General features: G+C 39.5%; 1 non-coding gene across 1 annotated transcript; it reads right to left on the bottom strand.

Moving 5' to 3' along the window:
• Positions 1 to 3134: 3134 nt before the first annotated feature.
• Positions 3135 to 3241, bottom strand: LOC136215860 (small nucleolar RNA R71). Its single transcript, XR_010682863.1, has one exon. It is a non-coding gene; the product is annotated as a small nucleolar RNA R71 (small nucleolar RNA).
• Between the last annotated feature and the right edge of the window lie 13347 nt (positions 3242 to 16588).

Here is a 16588-nt window from a genome sequence, read left to right as displayed (position 1 = left end):
GAGGAATTCAGGGATAATTCATGCAACTAACCCAAACGTCCATAAAAGGGCTAGAGACACAAATGCACCAGCTTCCCAACATGGTCTCTACCGGAAGTAAATGAACTTTACCAACCAAGAATGTACTCGCCATCCTTTTATGGAATGGAATGATGTGTTTGATGAAGCTTCTTATTCCATTGCTTATGCATGTATGCTAGTGTTAGATGAATGATAAGGAACTGCTTTCATCTTCACGAAACTTTTTATCAAACATCCAACCCTGAAGTAGGAATGTTAGGAGGTTGTATCAAGGGTTTTCTTTATTGAAATGATGTTTCGATCGTAATGCAAGAAAGAACCAACCTTAGGGACGCTTATGGTTACAGTAATTCTTAGAATCTTAAGAACACACGAGAGTTGACTTAAGTGAGCATTAATGCAGAAACCTTGACTTCACTTTACTTCATCCATGAATAAATAGGATGTTTAGGGACTTAAAGTAACCTGTCCGTTGTGCCTAACCTGTTCTACCTTTTATCCATTATCAAGTAATCGTTTTTATAAGTTAAATCATTGACTTAGTTACCTATTCACAATATCTCCTAATCTAAAGAATTCACACACCACGAACACCCTGTTCTGCAAAGTTTTTCTAGTAAAATTTGGTCCTCAATCCCTGTGGAGACGATACTCTATTTATCACTTTATTACTTGTATCTAGTGCATTTTCTAGAGTCTGTTTAGAGGACAACACTTGGGATGAGTTGGAAAACAGTTTCTAACAAAATTCTTTACACCCAAACAACTCATGAAATTTAGAAATGAAGTCACCGAATCCTAGCAAAAGCAAGATGAATCTCTATCGGAACCATATGATAGATTTAAGGAGTTACCGAGGCATGAACCTAACCACCAAATTCTGTTATGGCTACAAGTCCAAACATTGTATAATGGTCTCACTAATTCATTCAAGAGTGTTTTCGAATTTGTGGCTAATGGCGAGCCTGATTCCATGTCTACCACTAACATGTACGCATTAACCGAGAAAATGCTATATCAAACTTACAAATAGTATTTAGAGAGTTCATCTGTGTCTCAACTAACCATTCAAATGACAAAACTAATTAAGCAAGGTAGGAGCACAAACTATTCTTACAAGTCTATCAATCCAAGTTTTAGTATGTACTTTCTATGGTTATAATCACAAGACTGTTGATTGTGCATCTAATGAATCTGACCCAGAATATGTTGACTATATCAATAATCAAAGGCCACAATAGCACAAACCATACTCAAACACATACAACACAGAATGGACTAAGCATCCTAACTTTTCATGGCTGCCAAATCCAAATCAGCCAACCACTGTTCAATCTCAACTAATGTACCAAAGCCCTCAACAATACAATCAAGCTAGAAATCCACCACCACCACAATGTGTGCAGCAATAAAAGAAACCCTCGATGGAGGAATTCAGGGATAATTCATGCAACTAACCCAAACGTCCATAAAAGGGCTAGAGACACAAATGCACCAGCTTCCCAACATGGTCTCTACCGGAAGTAAATGAACTTTACCAACCAAGACTGTACTCGCCATCCTTTTATGGAATGGAAAAACTGTATCAACTGGGTATAGAATGAGTGAAAAGGGAGAGTCATGAAAAACATCCAAAATAAGCACAAATGAGGAAGCCACTACTCTAGAAGAGAATAAACTGACACTTTTTACCGACATCATCATCAGTTTTACCACCTGCTGTGTAAAAACAAATGTCATGTCCTAAACCGAGGTTGAACAACTCTCAACTAAAAATATTCTAACACTTGTTACCCATGTACCAATTTATAAACATGTGCCACCATATCCATGTAGACTAAAAGGGAAATAGATGGATGTACACTATAACAAATTCTTAAATAGTAATAATAAGATATCATTCCCACAGAGAACGCTGATTAAAACGTAGTTAAATTCAAAATCTTTACAAGAAAAGTTTGTTGAACACTTAGGCAAATTGATATCATCAGTAGAGTATCAATTTGGTTAAGGTAGCGATCTAACCCGACCGTAGGAGGATTGACTGCAGTTCAAAGCCCTAAAATTAGAGGAATCAACGTTTATTTCATTGTTTTAATTTATGCAAAGTTTAATGTTGTTTTCTTTGCTTAATGCAAACGAATATATTTATTCACTTTTCTAAAGGACTAAACGTTTCTGTTTTGTAAATTTATCCCTAAATCAGAAGTATTTTCTAACATTTGTTATACTCTATTCTAATTCTTATTCTAGCAATTTCAAAACCAAATCCGATTTAACGATTTTCCATATTATAAACCTTAAAAGTAAATTTAACCAATTCAAAATAAGTTTTTGTTAAAAAACGTTCCCTGTGGGATCGATATCTTTTATTACTACAAGCGTATACCGTGCACTTGCGGAAATCACTCAACAAGTTTTTGGCGTCGTTGCCGGGGAACGCCAAAAATTTTGACAAAAATTTAGATTTTTCATGTTTTATTTCGAATCTAGGTTTATTTATACTTATTCAAAATTTTATATTTTACTTATTTCAAATTACTAACATATTTATTTTTCAAATTCTGTTTTGAAGGTAGTTTCGATTCGTGCGAAATTTCAAGTTCATGCGCAGTTCTCGAAGTTCAGGCATTCCACCAAAACCGCTAGACCCAGAAATTGAAAAAACGGTTAAAAAGAACAAGAAAGACAAGAAAAACAAAAACAAGACTCCAATAAAAACTAGAGTTACTGAGCTAGAAATTATGGCCACACTTATGGATTATGCTAGGCCAGGAGTGGTCGGTGTAACGAACAGCATAGTTAGACCCCAAATAAATGCAAACCAATTTGAAATTAAGCCAGCATTGCTTAATATGTTGCAAAATAACGTAACATTTTACGGGTTACCTAACGAAAATCCTAACACCCATTTGACAAATTTCTTAGAAATTTGTGACACTTTTAAAATACCAAATGTGACTGTGGAAGCAATCAGCCTTCACCTTTTTCCTTTTACTTTGAAGGATCGAGCCAAAGAATGGTTAACTTTTATGCCAGCGACAACATTTGAAACTTGGGAGCAATAAGCCCAAGCATTTTTATCAAAAAAATTTCCTTTAGCAAAAACCGCAAGAATGATAAAAGAGTTAACATCTTTTTCTCAAAATGATAATGAAACTCTTTATGAGGCTTGGGAACGTTTTAAAGAACTTCAACGTTTATGCCCACACCACCCACTGCCCACTGAACTTTTAATGCAAACATTTTATAATGGATTGAATCCTACAACTAGAGGTTCATTAGATGCTATGTCTGGAGGGTTATTCATGAAGAAAACGTCGGCCCAAGCAAGAGAACTTTTGGAGGAAATGGCAATCAACAGTAGTATGTGGCCCGCGAAACGTGGACACGTACCAGTGGCGAAACCATCATCCTCAACTACGTCATCAGTTAAAGGTATAGTGAATCTTGATCCAGTTGCGATGTTGCAAGCCCAATTTTCTGCCTTATCACACAAAATTGAATGGTTTATGGCACCGTGCGATCCTAATGGTAAGCCAATCCAAACGAATGTGGATTATGAAGGTATGAGCGAAATTGAACAGGTAAATTTTGTCCAAGGGCAAAACCAAACTAATAACCCTTATTCCAATACATATAATCCTGGATGGAGAAATCATCCTAACTTTAATTGGAGAGATAATAATAATAATAATAATAATGCCAATGCTAATCAAAATCAATCAAGAGATACGATTAGCACTTTATCTTCTAAAATCGATAAATTTATGGATGTTATGAGCGGAAAAATAAGTAATCACGATGATGGTTTTAAACGGATCGAGAATAAATTCGATCAGCTTATTAAAAACCAATCATCTAGCGTCCATAATTTGGAGGTTCAAATTGTACAACTTGCTAAATCAATTCCATCCCGCAAAGAGGGAAGTCTTCCCAGCCATACGGAAGAAAATTCGAAAAAGCATGTAAAGGCTATCACTCTTCGCTCTGGGAAAAATTACTTAGGTCCGGAAATGCCCGGAAATTCAACTTTACCAGGAACTGATTTACCAAAATCCAAAGAAGACACATTAAACCAAAAAGATACACCAATTGACTTGAGTACAAAAAAATTTGTACCCAAAATAAGGACTATGACAAACAACTTTTAACGTTTTTAGACAAACTTAAAAATTTGCATATTAATTTGACGTTTATGGATGCGATTACGCAAATTCCCAACTATGGTAAATTCCTAAAAGATTTAATTTCAAAGAAAATCTGTTGGGAAGGAATTTCATCCATTTCACTAACTGAAGATTGTAGTTCAATTGTGTCAAGTAATTTGCCCACTAAACTCAAGGATTCCGGATGTTTTACCATTCCGTGTAAGTTGGGAGATATTGAATTCCCAAGTTGTCTTTGTGATTTAGGAGTGATAGGGGCGTTTCGTCCCTATCTTTTATCGTGATTTACGTCTAATTTGGGACTAAATAAATAAGTTTAATTACAAAAATAAAGTGTTTTAATAAAATAATGAAATAAAAATAAAATTCGTACTGTTGGTTAATTATCTCTATTTTTGATTGAATTTAGGAAATAAAACGTCAAGCTAACTCGGCTCTCGAGAGTTGTATTTGAGGTACGAGCAAGGAGCAAAAATCCACCGACATACGCGGGGCGTGGAACACTTAGTCAGAAATAATTGCTCAATCCGCAGGTACCACGTGGGATTCAACAACTGATACGCGGGACGTACCCCAATCTACACGGGGCGTAGATGCAATGATAAGGCCCAATCATGAATGTCAGACTACATGGTCTCCTAAGTCAACCATCGATACGCGATGCGTGTTTTAGGATACGCAGGGCGTAAATGGTGTATTTCGAGCTCTTTAAAGCCAGGAGCTCAAACACGCACGACGTATATCAATATACGCGGGCCGTGGTTGAGACAACAAGATTCGAATTAAGTCCACATACAGGAAATTATTGAAGGAATGGGTCATTACGCGGGACGTCTTCTACCCCACGCGAGGCGTGTCATGGGAAATCTGCAGAAAATCATGTTCCTCCATGCTTGCACCTTATAAACTTACAATTTTACCCCTAGCTTGATGTGTATAAATAAGAGTGACTAGCACTCATTTAGTAAGCTTTGGATCTACAAAAATTCTTGTTATAGATTAAGCTCTTGTTATATAGTTTGAGATTTTATTTTACATAGCAAAACTCTATCACCTTGAGAGCTTGTTCGTTGATTCCGACATTCCGTTAAAGTTCTGTTCCATATCCGTTCACCAAGCTCGAGAGTTCCACCTCCAAGTCTTAAGAGACGGCCTTGAGTCTGGTTAGCTAGTTCCGAGGATGGATTCTTCCCTTTTCACTTGGTAATTAGCTTGTACTCTTCCTATGTACTAGGCTTGGTTGTATTCCATATTTACATTCTCCATATTTATAATTTATGATTCATAATCTCTTTTTCTATATATGTGTTGATGTTTGTTACTTGTTTTGATACTCGTAATTGATTATTGTGTAGGAGAACAAGATTTCCGACGCCATTCGGGCTATCTTTAGGGATTCATATAGGTGTTGCCCCACCGGAAGTGACGCTCCGGAAACCGTAGGAATTGACAAACCACGGAACTTACGGGCCCTAATTTCTGATCCCGAGCATTAGACACGCCTTGACTAGGAACCACATAGTCTAAGTACTTCACGGGTCGGTTACACTACACGTAGTCATCATTGCAAAAGTAAATCATTAACCGTATATGTATTAGCAGTCATTGTTTGTCATATTTATAACTCATCGCCATCCATATTATTTCGTAGAGTTTTTGTTATATAAATTTGACTCGCCCGTAGTTAGGAGTAGTTTGTAGTTGTTCCCCGAATCAACTCAAAGTATTCACCGATTAGATAACGTATAAAACTGAGTCGTTTAATACTTGTAGTTATAAATCCCGTGGATTCGATACCCGATCTTAACCAGATTATTACTTGATACGACGGGGTACACTTGCCCCTAAGTAGTAGCATCTAGTAGAGATAGAGCATTTAGGAAGATCACATCCATAGTCGTAATGCACTTATCATAATATATATTTCGTAAGCTCTACCTAGGCGCCACTACGCATCAAGGAGCTAGCATAAACTTGATGCCATTATCAATTTTTAATAAGTTAGGCTTAGAGGAAGATATCAAACGTACCAATATGGTTTTGCAATTAGCGGACCAAACCACTAAAAGACCATATGGTATTATCGAGGATGTTTTAGTTAAAGTTGACAAATTTATTTTTCCCACCGATTTCGTTATATTAGATTTTGCTTATGATGTTAATTGTCCGCTAATCTTTGGTAGACCATTCATGAACACGGGACGTGCTCTAGTTGATGTGTCAGAAGAGAAAGCAGTTTTAAGAATAGGAGACGATAAGATCGAGTTTGATATGAACCAAGCAATGAAATATCCTATGGAGGATTTCTCTTGTATGAAACTTGATTTAGTTGAAGATTGTGTAAATGACATTGTTCAAAAAGAAGAAATAATAGAGCCTATAATGAGTGAAGAATTAGAAGATAAGGACCCAGAGCCTTTGATTCGAGAAGATGGACCAGTTTCGCCTTCAATTATAATTCCACCTAAATTAGAACTTAAAGAATTACCAAACCATTTGAGGTACGCTTTCTTAGGCGAAGGCGATTCTCTACCTATAATTATCTCTAGCAAACTAACACAGGTTCAAGAAGAAAAATTAAAAGATGTTGTTAGAAATAGAATAGGAAGTATGGGTTGGCAGATTTCAGACTTAAAAGGAATTAATCCTAGTATTATAATGCACAGAATTCACTTAGAAGAAGATAAGCCACCTAAAGTGGATAGACAAAGACGCTTAAATCTGAATATGAAAGAAGTAGTAAAAAACGAGATTACTAAACTTCTAGACAATGGAATCATTTATCCGATCTCGGATAGTGAATGGGTTAGTCCAATCCACTGTGTACCTAAAAAGGGAGGCATAACTGTTGTAAGGAATGACGAACCACCACCGGTTGGAGGGTTTGTATAGATTATAGGAACCTTAATAAAGCAACTAGGAAAGACCATTTTCCTCTTCCGTTCATTGATCAAATGATCGAAAGGATAGCTGGTCATGCTTTTTATTGTTTTCTAGACGGTTACTCGGGATTCTTTCAAATATATATTTACCCGGATGACCAAGACAAAACAACCTTCACATGTCCTTACGGAACATTTACATATAGGAGAATGCCCTTTGGTCTATGTAACAAACCATCAACATTTCAACGTTGTATGACTGTGATCTTTAATGATTTCATTGAACATATCATGGAAGTTTTTATAGATGATTTTTCCGTTTATGGAGATTCTTTCGATTCATGCTTACAGAACTTGGATAAAGTTTTGTCTAGGTGTGAAGAAACAAATTTAGTATTAAACTGGGAAAAATGTCATTTCATGGTTGACGAGGGAATTGTTTTAAGACATAAAATATCTGAAAAGGGATTAGAAGTGGATAGAGCAAAAACTTCAGTAATAGAAAAATTACCCCCTCCAATTACTGTTAAGGGAATAAGGTCATTTTTAGGACATGCAGGTTTTTACAGGAGATTTATTAAAAACTTCTCTGTAATTTCCAAACCACTTACTAATGTACTCATGAAAGATTCGACGTTTGATTTTAATGAAGATTGCATTAAAGCTTTCGAAACATTGAAAACAGCTTTAGTCAGTGCACCTATTATTGCTAAACCCGATTGGGATTTACCTTTTGAAATCATGTGTGATGCAAGTGACTTAGCCGTCGGATGTGTTTTAGGTCAAAGAAAGGATAAGAAATTTCATGTCATTTATTATGCAAGTCACACACTGTCTGGTGCACAATTAAACTACACCACAACCGAGAAGGAAATGTTAGCTGTAGTTTTTGTTGAAACACCTTTATAAATAGAGCCCTTCAGTTGCTTCATTCGCAACAGAACTTGATCAAGCCATTACGCTGACCAAAATTCTACTCAAAGTTCTGCAAGAAAAAGCAAAGCATATTCTTACACCAAATTTCATATCTTTTGTGTAAAAGTCTAGAGTGATTATTCAATCATCTAAGGTGTCTTAGCAATTGTTGTTTAGGACAAATCTTTATCATTTCTAGAGATTAGAAAGGAGAGGCTGAGTACTCGGTTATAGTACTCAGTGGGAGATTAGGAGTGAGTAGAGGTATAGAGGAAGGTACTCTTGTTATACTCAGCTTCTAAGTTGTAAAAGGTTTGATGCTCTACCGTTAAAGAGCTCAATAGAGAATTCGAAATCTCGGAACGTGTTCTAGGGACAGGACGTAGGCTTGGAGGACGAACCTGGATAAATCTGCTGAGTAATATCTTTCTAACCTTAAACTCCTTAATATATATATATTGCTTGCTTAATCAAAACTGACCAAGTAAAGAGGTCAAGCTGAGTCGTGTGCATTGAGTGTCTGAGTTCAGGAATAGACTCAAAGTGCTATCTCCTGACTCAACGAAAGAAGCTGACTTAGTCACCAGTTGACTAAGCTAGTGTCTTATTTACTCAGCGCGCTGTGTAATCCTTTTTCAAAGAAAAAGAAGTCAGCCTTAACGTATTAAAATTTTGAATAGTTCCTATCCCCCCCCTTGGAACTAACTTGTTACGTTATAAGGGACCAACAAGTGGTATCAGAGCTCGAAAGCTCACTGATAAAGGTTTAACTACCTAGAGTTGAGGCCAAATGGATAGAGGATGATCTCAAGAAGCTACAGAATCACGCTTCGGCTATAAATATGCTTCACTGTGCGCTTGATGCTGCAGAATATAATAAGATATCAGGTTGTGAGTCGGCGCAAGAGATCTGGAAGAAGCTGGAAGTCACCTACGAAGGAACCAACAAGGTGAAGGAGTCCAAGTTGAACTAGCAGATGAGACTATATGAGCTGTTCGAAATGAACGATGATGAAGGAATATCTGACATGAATGCAAGGTTTACAAACATCATCAACGAGCTCAAGAGACTTGGGAAGATCTTCACCGAGGAAGAACAAGTCAAGAAGATTCTTAGGAGTCTTCCTAAGAACTAGCAAGCAAAGAAGACAGCTGTTGAGGAAGCTCAAGACTTAACCACCTATAAATATGATGAACTCATCGGCTTACTGCTGACCCATGAGATCTCGATGAAGAATTTTGAGGTGAAGGAAAAGTCTGAAGACAAGAAGCAAAAGTCTCTTGTCATGAAAGCTGACTCCACTGATGGGAGCTCAACAGATGATGAGGAGATGGCTATGTTCACCAGGAAGATGAAAAGGCTGTTCAAAAAGAATGACAAATATTCTAAGAAGCCTTACAGAAAGTTTGATAAGTATAAAGCCGAGTCCAGCGACAGCAAATACAAGAAGGACAATTCAAAGCCGATTACATGCTTTGAATGTCATCAAACTGGCCATATTAAGTCAAGCTGACCCACACTGAGGAAAGAAAGGAATAACGGCAAAAAGGCAATGGTGGCAACATGGAGCGACAGTGATGAGTCTTCATCATCAGAAGCTGATGCCACTGAGTCAGCAAAGATCTGTTTTATGGCTGACGAACTTGCTGAGCCATGCATCTCTGAGCATGCTGACCCCTCCATTGCATCGGACGATGAGGAGCAATCAAATGAGGTAATATCACTTCCCCAGCTCAGAAATGAAATGGTTAATGCCCTGAGTGACCTCTACACACTTGTCAAAAAGTGTAATAAGAAAATTAGAGCACTCAGTAGGCGATGTGACGAGGTTGAGGAGGTCAAACTAAGTGACCTTCGATATCTTCTTCAGGACAACTCAGATTTGCATAGTAACATCGGAATTATGCAAAAGTTTGTCTCTGAGGTCCAATCAGATTCCAAGAAACTGAGAAAGGACGTCACATCCATTCAGAACCAACTAAAGGTTCAAAACAAAAGAAATATTCCTCTGAATGCTCAGTACCGAAGTACTGGTCAGCAGAGATGGAATCCCCAACGGAATGTCCAGTGTGACTTTTGTGGGAAGAAAGGACACGCCACTAAGGTGTGCTGCCACGCTCAGCACTGGGGTGCTGACCAGTCAGTGAAAAATCCTAAACGGAAGGTCAGTTGTGACTTCTGTGGAAAGAATGGCCATACTGTCCAAGTATGCCGCTATAAAATAAAATATGATGCTTTACCTGTTGAACCTAACAAGCAAGGACCCAAAAAGAATTGGGTACCTAAAAGTAACTAGTTACATTGTAGGTAAGCCTGGGATGTGCCGAGAAGTCAAAGATGTGGTATATTGACAGCGCATGCTCAAGGCATATGACTGGTGATGAAACTCAGTTCATCACATTCGAGCGTAAACGAGGAGGAAGTGTAAGTTTTGGAGACAACAAAAAGGGTAAGATAGTAGAGTCAGGAACCATTGGAGGTAATCCTACTATTGAGTCAGTCTCCCTAGTCAGCGGACTCAAATATAACTTACTCAGCGTAGCTCAGCTATGTGATAATGGAAGAAAAATTATATTTGATGACACTGGATGTAAAATATTCGAGGGTAAAACTAATGAGTTAATTTTAACTGCCCCTCGCATGGATAATGTCTTCATGCTGAGCTTGGAGAAAAAGTTTTCAAAAACTGTATGCTTAGTTTCAAAGGAAGAAAATTCCTTGCTATGGCACAGGAGACTTGGTCATGTAAGCATGGACCTCCTGGCCAAATTAGCAAGAAAGCAATTGGTTGAGGGACTGCCAGAACTTAAATTTGAAAAAGATCAATTATGCCACACTTGCCAAGCTGGAAAACAAACCAAACAATCTTTTCATAGTAAAAATGTTGTCTCAACTAAGCGTCCGATAGAGTTACTACACTTGGATCTCTTCGGTCCAGTCCAACCGCTGAGTCTGGGTGGAAGAAGATTTTCCTTGGTCATTGTAGATGACTTTTCTCGGTACACTTGGGTCATTTTGCTGAGTAGCAAGGATGAGACCTTTGAGACATTTTCAAATTTGGTTAGAAAACTTGAAAATGACAAAGACCTAAAATTGGCTCACATCCGAAGTGATAATGGTGGAGAATTCAAAAACCAACAGTTTGTTGAATTCTGTGAAGCCAGCGGCATTGACCATAATTTTTCTGCTCCTATGACGCCTCAACAAAATGGGGTTGTTGAAAGGAAGAACAGAACCTTGGTTGAAATAGCCAGGACAATGCTGAGTGAGCATAGGCTTCCAAAGTACTTTTGGAGAGAAGCTGTTAACACAGCGTGCTATATTCTTAATAGGGCTCTTGTTAGACCTATACTAAAGAAAACCCCCTACGAGCTTTGGAAAGGACGAAAGCCCAACATTGGATACTTTCGTGCCTTTGGCTGTAAATGTTTTATTTTAAACACCAAAGATAGCCTAGCTAAATTTGACTCAAAAGCTGATGAAGCTATCTTTTTAGGCTACTCAACAAACAGCAAAGCATACAGAGTTTTCAATAAACGAACTCAAGTTTTAGAAGAGTCAGTACATGTTGAGTTCGACGAAACAAACCCTGCAGGAAGATATCTGCCGCTGACGGAGGATGATCCACACTCAGTACCCGCTGATCAAGATACAGCCGCTGAGTCATTCCCTCAAGGGCTGACCAAAGGTAAAAGTGAACCAAATATTGTTTTCACTGACCAGTCTTCACCTGCAGAGATTGTTGAAACACAGACAACACAAGACATAAATCTACCAAAGGAGATAAGGATACCAAGAGGACACTCAGAGAGTGCTATTCTTGATGCCACTGAGAATACCCTGATGACAAGAAACCAACTCAGGAGATACCTCAGTAATATAGCCTTCGTCTCAGTTCAGGAGCCTAAGAACTTCACTGATGCTGAGGAAGATGAATTCTGGATGAGCGCAATGCAAGAGGAACTTGACCAATTCAGAAGAAACGATGTATGGGAGCTAGTGCCACATCCAAGGAGTCAGAGGACCATTGGAACAAGATGGGTCTTCTGCAACAAGCTGGATAAGCAAGGAAATGTAGTCAGGAACAAAGCAAGGCTTGTAGCACAGGGCTACAGTCAGCAAGAAGGTATTGACTACGGTGAGACCTTTGCCCCAGTGGCAAGGCTAGAGGCTATTAGAATTTTATGCGCTTATGCAAGCTATATGAACTTTAAACTATTTCAAATGGATGTTAAGAGTGCATTCCTTAATGGAGTTATAAACGGGGAAGTTTATGTTAATCAACCTCCAGGGTTTGAGGATCCTAAATTCCCAAACCACGTTTATAAACTCAAAAAGGCTATGTACGGCTTCAAGCAAGCACCACGTGCTTGGTATGAGAGGCTGACCAGTTTCCTGCTGACTAGAAACTATGTCAGGGGCAAAGCTGATACAACCTTATTCATTAAGAGAAAGGGTAAAGATACCCTGCTGGCTCAAATATATGTTGATAATATTATTTTCGGTGCTACTAATGAGTCAATGTGCAAGGAATTTAGCAAGCAAATGCAGACTGAGTTTGAAATGTCTATGATGGGAGAACTCAACTTCTTCCTTGGACTTCAAATCAAACAAGGGAAAAATGGCATCTTCATCAGTCAAGCTAAATATGCCAAGGAGATATTGAAGAAATATGATCTTGAAAATTGCAAGCCAATATCCACTCCTATGGGCACTGACACTGTCCTCTGCGCTGAAGAGAATGGTAAGTCGGTAGACAGCAAATTGTATCGAGGTATGATAGGCTCTCTACTTTACTTAACAGCAAGTAGACCGGACATTCAGTTCTCAGTATGCTACTGTGCTAGATATCAATCTAACCCTAAGGAATCTCATCACATAGCTGTAAAAAGAATCCTTAGATATTTGCAAAGCTCAGTGAACACAGGTTTATGGTATCCCAACATTCATGGCTTTACACTCGTTGGATACACTGACGCTGACTATGGACGAGACAAGCTAGAACGGAAAAGCACCTCTGGAGGATGTCATTTCTTAGAAAGCTGTCTTGTATCCTGGTTCAGCAAGAAGCAGGCGTCAGTAGCATTGTCTACCACTGAAGCTGAGTACATTGCTGCTGGACACTGTGTTGCTCAAGTCCTATGGATTAAGCAACAGCTTGAAGACTATGGTGTTCAAACAAAGACAATTGAGGTCAAATGCGACAACAAAAGTGCAATTGATCTATCAAAGAACCCAATTCAACACAGCAGGATGAAGCATGTCAGCATAAGACATCACTTCATTAGAGACCATGTACTCAAGGGTAAGATAAAGATGACCTACGTCCCAACAGGTGAGCAGCTTGAGGATATCTTCACAAAGCCACTGGCTTGTGAACAGTTTAGCATACTGAGAGAAGCCATTGGTATGTTTAATCCTCTTCAGTAAATTCTAGCTCTTAATATAGACTCATGCTGAGTGAATTAACATGCTGAATGATCTATTGTTTGCTGAGTGAATAAACACATGCTGAGTGTTTAATGTCAAATGAATGAATATCACATACTGAGCAAACATTGGCACCGAGTAGTTACCTCAAACTGAGAAATCATCCGTATAAAGCTGACCACTCAGAATATAAAACACTTAGTATTCTAAACGCTGAGTATAAGATCCATTGCATTCAATGCTAGAGCACGCGAATAGCCACCTAGGATGACGTATGCGCCGAATGTGTCATAAAAGCCAGGATTATTGTCGGTTCACAATCCCAAGGCAAAACTGACACATGGATTCGATAAGATCCACTTTTCACCGCTATAAATAATGGGCAAATCCCCATTGTTATCTCTTTACACTTACCGAATTCTCTAGCAAAGCATTCTCTCTCTAAAACTCTCAAAGCTTCCCAATCTTTTTCTGAAACTATGACTAAGGTTTCCGTTAACATCTCCGGTGCCGGTCACCCTAAGACCAGTTCCGATGAACCCTCCAGGCAAACTACTTCGCCTGAAACCATAAAGGTCACTACGCCGAGCAAAGGCAAAGCTGGCCAAGCCACCTCCTCTAAAGGAAAGCCGACCAAGGTCAGAACCTACACCAAAGTCTTTGCAGACGTTAGGGAATGCAAAATAGACTTCTCACGATGGTTCTCTGAGGCCTTTGTAACAACCGAGCAACCATTCTGTGAATGGATATCGAAGAATGGCTGGACCGAGCTGTTCTCCATTAGAGATCCCACTTACCCTGACCTAGTAAGGGAATTCTACCAAAACTTACGGGTTGCTAACGATAACCAGGACTATCTAATAGCCGTGGTAAAGGAGAAAACAATCTTCATCAACCCTACCTACCTTACCAATTTGCTGAAGTTGAAGAATGAGGGAACAAAGCTGAGAAGGAAGGGTGATCATGAAGGAACTGGGTATGTTGCCACCTTCTGCAAGCCTGCTGGCCATTCTGGAGAAATCTCAAGTTCATCAATGGGCCAGCACCAAAAGATGGCACACTATCTGCTGACCAATTACATCTACCCCAAGATTAATTGCACCAGCTCAACGACTAATTTCGAGCAATGCTTCATATGGCATATGCTGACCTACAAGCCCATCAACATGCCAGTTTTCCTAATAGCCGGCTTCCAGAGGAGCACTGGAACTTTAAGGCTAGGCTCACTCATAACTAGAATCCTCAAAGACCATCAAATTGATCTCTTCGAGGAAACTGAGGCCCAAGGCTCTAAGATCACAGTGGCTTCGCTGCGTGCCTTGAAGTATAACCAACCGATTAAGAAAGGCAAAAATGCTGATGAGGCTGATGAGGAGACAACTGTCTCAAAGAAAGGAAAAAGGATAAAGGCTCCAGCTACTCGAAAGAGGAAAGCTGTTGGGACTCCTTCAAAGAAGGCTGAGCCTCAAACCAAGAAGCTTAAGTCAGCTTCTCAAAAAGGTCATGAGAGACCTAAGTCAGCCGAGAAGAGAAGCAGGCAAGATGAGCCTGAAATAGAGGAAAGAACAGATGCTGATGAGCAATCTCAAAAGAAGCAGAAGTCTTCTGTGCTGACCTCTATTGATGCTATCCCTACTGACATCATTGTTCCTGGTGATTCTCACTACACACAGTGTCAAGGAACTGAAGTTGAGCATCAAGAAGATGATCTGGAACTGGATGATCACTTCATCACTCAAGTGGAAGAAGAATTAGATAACTCAGATCAGGATGAAGAAGAAGAAGAAGATGAAGAAGAAGAAAGCGGTCAGGATGACGCTGAGGAGACAGCTAGTGAAGAAGCTGCTGACCCAATGATGCAGTTTCTGCGAAACCTCACTAAGGGATAAGTGTACCCCGTCGTTATCAAGTAATAAATTTCTGGTTTAAGTCCAGGTTATCGTCCATAGGATTTATTTCTGCAAGTACCGAGGTACTCGATCTCGGATGTTATCTAGGCTTAGGGGGGTTTGAGTTGGTTTGTTTATATTAATCTACTCCTAGGTTGAATTATACTAATCCTAGCTAAGTTATCTAATTCTAGCTAAGTTATTCTACGCCTAACTAAGTTACTCTACCCTTAATTGATCTTTTACCAATACAATTAACCGAATGAACATGAAGGGATACGATGATAATGAAAATAGAATGTTTAAACAATTGAATTGAAACTAAGTCACTTGTGTCCAAGGCGATTAACCCGACCTATCCTCCTAAAGTCCCTAGTTCGTGATTCCCTTGTAAGGCCGAAACTAGCTCTAAGGCTCAGTAATTTGGGCTTAATCTTCTATAGGGTCGTCAATCCTATAGGCACTGACTAGGTCAGATTCAGCTCGCAATATGTGCCAACCTAATTTTGGGATTATCGAATGAGTTAAACCAATCAGACAAAGCGTAAGACAAAGATTAAAACATCAAAACAATTGAATAAACAAGAACTATAATATATATCAAAGATGGAAACATTGTCACAAAGTTACAATAAACCTATAATTCATAGCATGTATCAAAGGCTAGACAGAATGTAAAAGAAGAAAAATCCCTTTCAGGGAACCTGTCTACCAATGCAGGCGTATTTCTAGGACTTAAGGATGGAGCTTGAGCAATCCTCGGTGAACGGAGCTTCGGAGGTGTCTTCAATGGAGGTTTGAAGGATATGGAGGAGGTGGAGAGGATTTCTCAAGAGGAAAAACTAAGAAAATTACAAAGGAAAAAGATGTCTAATTTACATTGGAAAAATCCTATTTATAGACGCGGCTCGGGCCTCTTTTTGACCTATTTTCGTGTCCTTATTGGTGCAGGAAGACGTGGGGTCCATCATGGCTTCGTGGGGGCGGAATTGGTCTTTTTGACCAATTCCCGCAGGTCTGCTCGCCGAGCAAGGCGAGCTGCTCGGCCAGCAGGGCTGCTCGCGCCTGGCGCCCTGCTCGCCGAGCAGGCGCCTGGTGGCCTGCTCGGCGAGCAGGATCCTGCTCGCCGAGCAGGCCTCTGGCGGCCTACTTGGCGAGCAGGCCTCCAGGGGCCTGCTCGGTGAGCAGGCATAGCCTCCTCGGCGAGTAGGCCTCCATGGGCCTGCTCGGCGAGCAGAAATGGCCCACGGGGCCCTGCTCGTCAAGCGTTTTCGCCCGGCA

The sequence above is a fragment of the Euphorbia lathyris genome, chromosome 1 (assembly GCF_963576675.1).
Source record: "Euphorbia lathyris chromosome 1, ddEupLath1.1, whole genome shotgun sequence".
NCBI classification, from domain to species: domain Eukaryota; kingdom Viridiplantae; phylum Streptophyta; class Magnoliopsida; order Malpighiales; family Euphorbiaceae; genus Euphorbia; species Euphorbia lathyris.
The sequence above is the reverse complement of the archived record's forward strand: the minus strand, read 5'-3'. Positions and strand labels throughout refer to the sequence as shown.